This window comes from Alligator sinensis, unplaced genomic scaffold (genome assembly GCF_000455745.1).
Source record: "Alligator sinensis unplaced genomic scaffold, ASM45574v1 scaffold337_1, whole genome shotgun sequence".
Lineage (NCBI taxonomy): Eukaryota > Metazoa > Chordata > Crocodylia > Alligatoridae > Alligator > Alligator sinensis.
Window position 1 is genome coordinate 788,192 of NW_005841927.1, and position 7,228 is coordinate 795,419.

Consider the following 7,228-nt stretch of genomic DNA (forward strand, 5'->3'; position numbering starts at 1 on the left):
ACGGGAAAGGCCGCCTGAGTCTGGTCCCCGTCGTCTGCGGGCAGTCATCGACTCGAGGACGCCGCGTCAAGATTGTCACTTCAAACCCTCACGCACAACTGCGAGGCGCGCAATCACAAGTGCGAGGAAGATCCTCAACGTGCCATAGGTAAAAGCCAGGGAGACAATGCCGTTGCCACAATGAGCATTGATACCTAGATAGATGCCTAGAAATGTTAACATTATTCTCTTGAAGTCCAACAAGTCTCCCGTGCGCTCCTGCATCTCCCCCCCGATACAGATGTTGAAAATAACCCCCGACGCTCACGTCTTTCCTTCCGTGAAGGATGGCAAATAATAGTGCTACGCCTCACACACGCATGTTTCTTTGCTCGCTTTAAATACAGTGGGCTCCTCATCCACGCGCACATCGATACCTCCTTACACCTGCAACTCCCAAACGATAAACACGCGCTTCTCACCGGGCTAAAACACATTAGGACCCGATTTTGTAGAAGGCTTTCTGCAAACTGCAGGTACTGCAGGTGTATGGTGCTAGCTCTATAAACACGCACACAGTTTTTACTCGCGGCCAGAGGAAGGCAAGGGAACTTGAATCACTTTTAGGAACAGGACTCTGTCCCCACTATTAGGTTTATACGGCAAGTTCCACTAAACTCATCGTAGTATGCGCCGTCCTGGAAGACTAGCAGAACTCACAGCATGAATATTAAATGAGAATTCAGAAGTGCCAGGACTTTTTAGGTTAATTCTATTTTGGATAGCTTCCATTACCTTGGTATCCAAGCACTTCATAATTTTTAGCATATTTAGGCCTACCATATCTCTGTGCTGGAAAGAAATAGTACCATTTTATAGGTGGGGACTGAGGCACAGACTTTACAAAGGTCTCACAGGGAATGTGTCAACGCATAAACCCGAAAGCGGAGCTCCTGAGCCCTTGGCTGGCACGCTAAGCACTGGACCAGCCTTCCTCTTGAGCCTTAATTGTGAATGATGCATCATTTCATTTCCTTTCTTTACATTGCTTTTTTTTTTTTTAAAAGCACATTTCCAGAGGAGACGAAGACTGAAAAGTCAGAGCTAACACCCCTGGAAAAATGAAGAATAAAATAGGAAGGGAGGGAAAGCCTACTGATAGAGATACAGAGATGCACGCTCCAGGTAATCTCAGTGACAGTAATTCTCAATTTTGTATTGCAGTACCGTGCATTGAATATGAAGATTAGTTATTCTGCTCAACAGTCCAAAAATAAAGACCTTATATTCTCAGTCCCCAGCTTGTTGCCTTTTATAAGCCACTCTCTCCAGACACATCAATTCCCATAGTCCACTGCACCACTCCTGTAAGAGTGAAGCTGTTGTTTTTTTCTACTGTTGCAATGCTATTTTCTTAGCCATCAAATAAACCTTTTCTCTGCTAAATGCGAGAGTTTCAGTGATTTGGGGCTTGCACCCAATAAAAATAGGCAACGTATAATGGAATTACCTGGAAAAGTAAGATTAATTCTAGCAAGTAGATCCTTCCAAATCCTATTAGGGAACAAGCATTTCCACGGAAATTGTTGTATGACAGAGTTCTCCTAGATGCTCAACATCTTCAGCAAGCATCCATTGCCTTTGGGCCAAGGCCATGTATTCTAATAGAGACCCACTATAATCTACATGTAAATGTTGTTGTCCAAACTGATAATGAAGGCTAAACAAGATCCTGGGCTATGTCCAGTAGACGATTTAGGTAACTATATGCTAGGCACTAAAACAGTAGCTTTTAGGTGCCTGGTCCCCAGAGTGGAATTCAAAACAGCATTGGGTGCTAGGTACATTGAACGCGGAGAGCGGCTTCCCACAAGGGTGATCCAAAAAACATACAGAAGGAGTAAAAAGCCATCTTAAGTTAGTAGGAAATACTAGGCACAGGAGTGTGCCTGAGCTCCCACTCCTCTCCAGAGCTTAGGTACCAGAGCCGGGGCACACGTTTAAACCCGTGTGTGCTCACCCTCCAGAGCCCCTCTGGAGGTTAGACGCCTGCATCTGCTCTTGGTAAGTATTGAGCAGGTCTCACTCTTCTGTTTTAAAATACAGGCAGAGAAGCTGTGACCCACCTTTCCTAGTAGCTTAGTGGTTACAGCATTCATAAGGAGGTGGAAGACCGGGGTTTTAGGCCTTCCTCACCCTGTGGGAGGTCAGACCCTAACGGCCTGGCTATCTGCTAAGTTGGGTGGGGAAGCATTCTCCACCCCTGCTCTTCAATCTGTGCTGCTGAGAAGAAAAGAGTGCAAGGTTAAGCCCTACTGAATATCCTAACGATTAGTCATAAATTAATAACTTCTGTCAACAATGTTCTACCTGCTATGCCATAAACAATCGGCCAAGCAAAGGATGGTGATGCGTACCGGTATGTTTTAGGAAATGTTTAATGTGCAGATTGTTTAGTCTGTCGACTTGGAGCTCCCATCCCTTCAAATGATGGCAGCAGTGGCATCAAGTAACTTAAATGAATGCACATAGATTCAGAAAAGCATAGAATTTCAGATGCTTCCCAAATCTGCAGGATTAAAAACCTTTGTGAGCTTTAATGACCGGAGTTCATTGCTATTTCTAGTATCTGTTTTTCTGTCAGAGAACTATCTCATGTCTTTAGAACAATGTTATTATTTCTATTACAGGAGCACTCAAAGACAAATGTATAATTCCAAAATACTTAAGAAGGACAGGAAGTGCACAGAAGACAAGCTTGGCTAAACAGCAAGATCTTCAGTGAGTTGAATCTCAAAAAGGAATCTTATAAAAAGTGAAAATTTGGCTCTATTACTCAGGAGGAGTCTAAAAGTATTGCACAGGGAAACTGGGAGAAAACCAGGAAGGCCCAGGGTTACTTCTAGAGTACTGAAAGAATTGGCTGAGATAATTTCAGAGCCATTAGCCATTTTCTGTGAGAACACCTTGACAACATTTGGTGAGATCTGACCTGCTGTGGCCTTGCTCTTCTTGCCTCTGGGATGAAGCAAACACAATGCTCATTTTTAAGAAAGGGAAGAAAGACAATAGAGGGAATTACAGGCAGTCCATCTGTCCTTGATGCCTGTCAAGATCATGGAGCAGGTCATCAAGGAATCTGATTAAGCACCTGTGGGAGAACAAGATGATTGGGAACAGCCAACATGGATCCAAGAGAAAGCCATGCCTGACCAACCTGGTTTCCTTCTATGACAAAGTGACAGTCTCTGGCTGGAGGGAGAGCAGTGGATGTGATGAACCTTGATTTTACTGAGCCTTTTGACCCTGTCTCCCATTACATTCACATTAATGAGATAAAGAAATGCAGTCTAAAGGGCTATAAGGTGGGTATGTAACTGGTTAAGAAAAGGAATTGCTTTTTAAACATAACAATGTTTTAAATGTTTCTTTGTTTCCCGTGCGACTGATATCACGTGCCACATTTCAGTTCAGTGAGCATTTTTACAGCCAAGTTACATTATCCAGAAAATAAAGGGAATGATAACTGAATTGCTGAAAGAACCTCATGGGTAGGCACAAAAAGCATCATTATAATCGCACATCATTATAATCATCACAACCTTATTTGGATCTATCCTGGTGTTTCCCAGCCCCCCTGACATGCAAATCCTTGCTAAAGTTCTTAGCTAATTTCTCTCCGTCTGTGTTGCACTTAAATAATTTTAGTCTCCAGTCCATTCTTAGTGCAAAGCGTCTTGTATCTCAATTTTTTTTTTACTGGACAAGCCTTTTGCTGCTTTCTTTCTGCCATGAAAGCATTAAAAGCTAAAAGTTTATCAGCTACATGCCAATAGTTTACCCATACATGCCTTTCTTTGGTGCAAGTATAACTAGCCTGTCCAAAACAATTGAGATTAAGAAACCTAATTTGATTATGCCAGGTCTTGTCTTCACAGTCCTATAAACCAATTCAGGAGGAAGAAAGTTACCAAGCTGCCAAGAATTCATCACATCCTGGCACTGGTTCTTTTGTAATAAATGTAATTTTGTTGTTTAAATAATAAGGGAAGGGAAAATAATATCATTTTATCTGCATGCTCCATGACAACCATTCTTCTTGAATGATCTCAGGATTAAATTCTTCAAGGGGATAAGATGTCTACCACTGAGGAATTTATAGCACATCCTTATCCTGGGTGGAATCCTTTCCACTGCCAGCTGAACAGTTTACACTAACAGCGAGATGTCCCATTGCATGAGGGGGTTTACAAGGTTAAAAGATAAAGTACAGCCAAATAAAGAATGGAAATCCAAAAACACTGCAAGTGTACGCAGAAGAGAAGAGAGACAAGACAGTGGCTCCCTGATGTGATTGATTAAAATGTGGTTAGACATTGTCATTTGAAATGAATGGCAGGAATTCAAAGGTACAGTTCCTGGAATAAACCATTTTAAACTTTTTTTTAGTCACTTAAGTCAGAACAGATCACTGTGCTTCCAAACAGATTAGATATGCAAGCTAAGAATGAGTTTTTTCTACATAGATGTATTTTTGCTATAACTGCACATGAGGGAAGAAAATTCAGCCTGGAGTATCTGAAAGAGTATTTCATAGATGTGCAGGTGCTAGCTCTGTACAGGTATCCACTCAAACTCTCACACTACAAGAGAAGCTGCTGTTTATCTTCCAGACCTAATACTAGGCCTGTGAGAGTTTCCACAAAAAGGAAGACATGTAAATGAAATGGACCTGTTTGCCAGTCTGCAGGTGAAGAAGATTCATCCTCAGAGGGAACTGCCATTATCAATGAAAAAGAAACTTCTGTGTCTCGACTCTGTGATAGATCTGGAATGGCGCGTCACTGTGATCCAAGCGCAGTGCTCAGACTGCAAAACCTGATGAGACAGAAATTGTTCTTTGCTGTGAGTTAGTGCTAACAACTACGTCCAAGGAGCTTTACTTTAATGTGCTGGAAAGACTTTTAAAATGTCAGGAAATCCTGCTCGTGCAAACAGACACGCAACAGTTGCAGCACATGAAAGGGCAAATATTGTGGCGTGTACATGTACTCAACATTAGCAATATGGAGCCTGGAAGTCGCAACTTGTTTAAATAGATCAGACGGGTGGATCCAATGGAAGAGGTCTTTGGTCAACTTCACTTGCCTTGAACCTAGTCTGCCTTACCGAGATGGTGTCAGTTTCTTCAGCAAAAGAGAATTCAAAATGCTTACAACCTTGTTCTTGATGGAAGGAAGTTCATCTGTATAATGGGGAGAGATGCTAAAGTAAATGGGGGCAGGAGTAGTTAATCTTGACCAGTAGTATCTTTTCAGGGGACATGAGGTTGCCCTCTTTTATAGGTTTCTCTGACTCCCTGCAAACAGCAGCTTCAGGAGAATGTTTGGATGACTGTTAATCAGGAAGTTCAGTTGTTGGAAGGTGAAAGCAATGGTGAATAGGATGAAAAAAGAAACCAAACCAGGGTTTGCCTGATGAAAAAGCGCATGGATGGGTTACTGTGTGATTTAGTATACAAGTGTGGGAGAGTGCACGAGACTTGGCTCTAGACTGTTCCTATGTGTAGGGAGAAAGCATGTGGAAGGAGTCAAAGGCACACTTATTTTTCACGCACATACCAGGCAGTATATGATAATGCATTTATATTCGCTGAGAGCATAATTATTAGGGACAGTATGTGTATGTTATAGAACAAGTATGGTTGCAAGCCTGACGCCGAGAAGGAGAAAATGTCTGCTCAGGGGCACATGGGTTTGTCAGTTTAGGTCACCGATTGCTGTGTAGGGGCAAAATAGCAAATGCAGCACAGGGAAAGACAGAGAGAACCTACTGGGTTTTATGCTGCAAACATGGGGTTTTATAGCCTTCTTGCATGTCGTGAAGATTCACGGCACCTGCCTGCACGTCAGATCCCCCCAACAGGCTAGGCTGTAGGAGATAAAAGTTCTGGCCTTGCACAGCTCTCGGGGTGTAGGAGTTAAAGAGAAATGTAAATGCCCTTGCAGTAAATGCAAGGTAAATTTTCATTCACACACTCTCTCTCTGGTTCCATTTTTCTTTTCATGCTTTAATCGTTCTGACACCAAGCCGTACAAAAGTAATTTAAAATCGACATGACTGACACTTGGTAGATAGCACAACTCAAGACAGAGCTCCACCTCCTCCTCGAGAGCGCTGAAAGGGCTCTTTGGATTGGCTGCAGGACCTGAGGCAGCTGAGAAGGGCCTAAGAAAAACATGGCAAACAATTAATTTGCTAATTTAGTTTTCTGTTTAATTTGAAACCAGAAAATTGTCAGCCACCCATCAGCCCACCAGCCTGGCTGCCCAGCCTGGTGGCAACGGTCGCAGTGCTTGCTAGCCAAGAGGGGATGCTCCTTGTAATGCTGGGCACTTTCCTGTTGAAGCATCGATGGCAGTGGAGAGGTCTGGGATGGGGTTTTACCACTCGAGATCTGTAGCACTGAGTTTTGTCACCTCTGTTCCGTACACCTGTGCCAGCCCCTCACCGCCTGTCTTCCTAGAAATGTAACACACACAAATGCACCGTCCTTGGACAACTGCTCCGGAAATTTCCCAGTCTAGGCTAAAACGTGCTTGCCCGGCCTTAGCATGAAAAAAAGCATGATTTAGTTATAACTGATTTGCCTCGGCCAATCAGCATTTGCACAAGGCTGCCCTGTGCTCAGTAGTTAGAAGGTCTGCGAGGCGTAATAGCTCTCGAAGTCCTGTAGTATGTCAGGGCTAATGCCCTTTGATGGAATAAGAAATGCTGTAATTTGATTTCCCCTTTTTCAGCTGTGAAGGAGAGCATGTAATTTTGAATCTAGTTGGGGGAGGCCTTCTCAAATTTGTAAACACTCTATGCAGAAACCTGTGCGTACTTTGGAGGTAATAAACTAAATTGTAACAATATTTACACTTGTGTCTAATTTGTGGTTTATGGGTTGTTTTTTTTATCTCGATGCACCTGCACATGGAAAGAGAAAGTGCATTTGTATTCCAACTGTGAAGCCGCCACTACCCTAATATAAATTCATTTAATCTCAGATTGTAGCTTTGGTGCAGCACATTCACGAGGATCTGATTTCCAGGATCTGATTTTGCTTAGGGGGGAAAAAAAAAGCAAACATACATTTAGTTCCCGGCTGCCAGGGTGATTTAAGAGCAGGTTTGGGGTTTGTTGTTGGGGTGGCAGAAACACGAAAGGATTAGCTTCTCGAGCTATTTCGTATCACCAGAGTCTA

The 7,228-nt window shown here is 42.9% G+C and overlaps 1 long non-coding RNA gene across 1 annotated transcript; it reads left to right on the top strand.

The window, feature by feature from the left end:
- The first annotated feature begins 6 nt into the window (after positions 1 to 6).
- On the top strand, positions 7 to 6,890 carry LOC102374215. Its single transcript, XR_323296.2, has 3 exons — positions 7 to 148; positions 1,047 to 1,164; positions 2,670 to 6,890. It is a non-coding gene; the product is annotated as an uncharacterized LOC102374215 (long non-coding RNA).
- Positions 6,891 to 7,228: the final 338 nt, after the last annotated feature.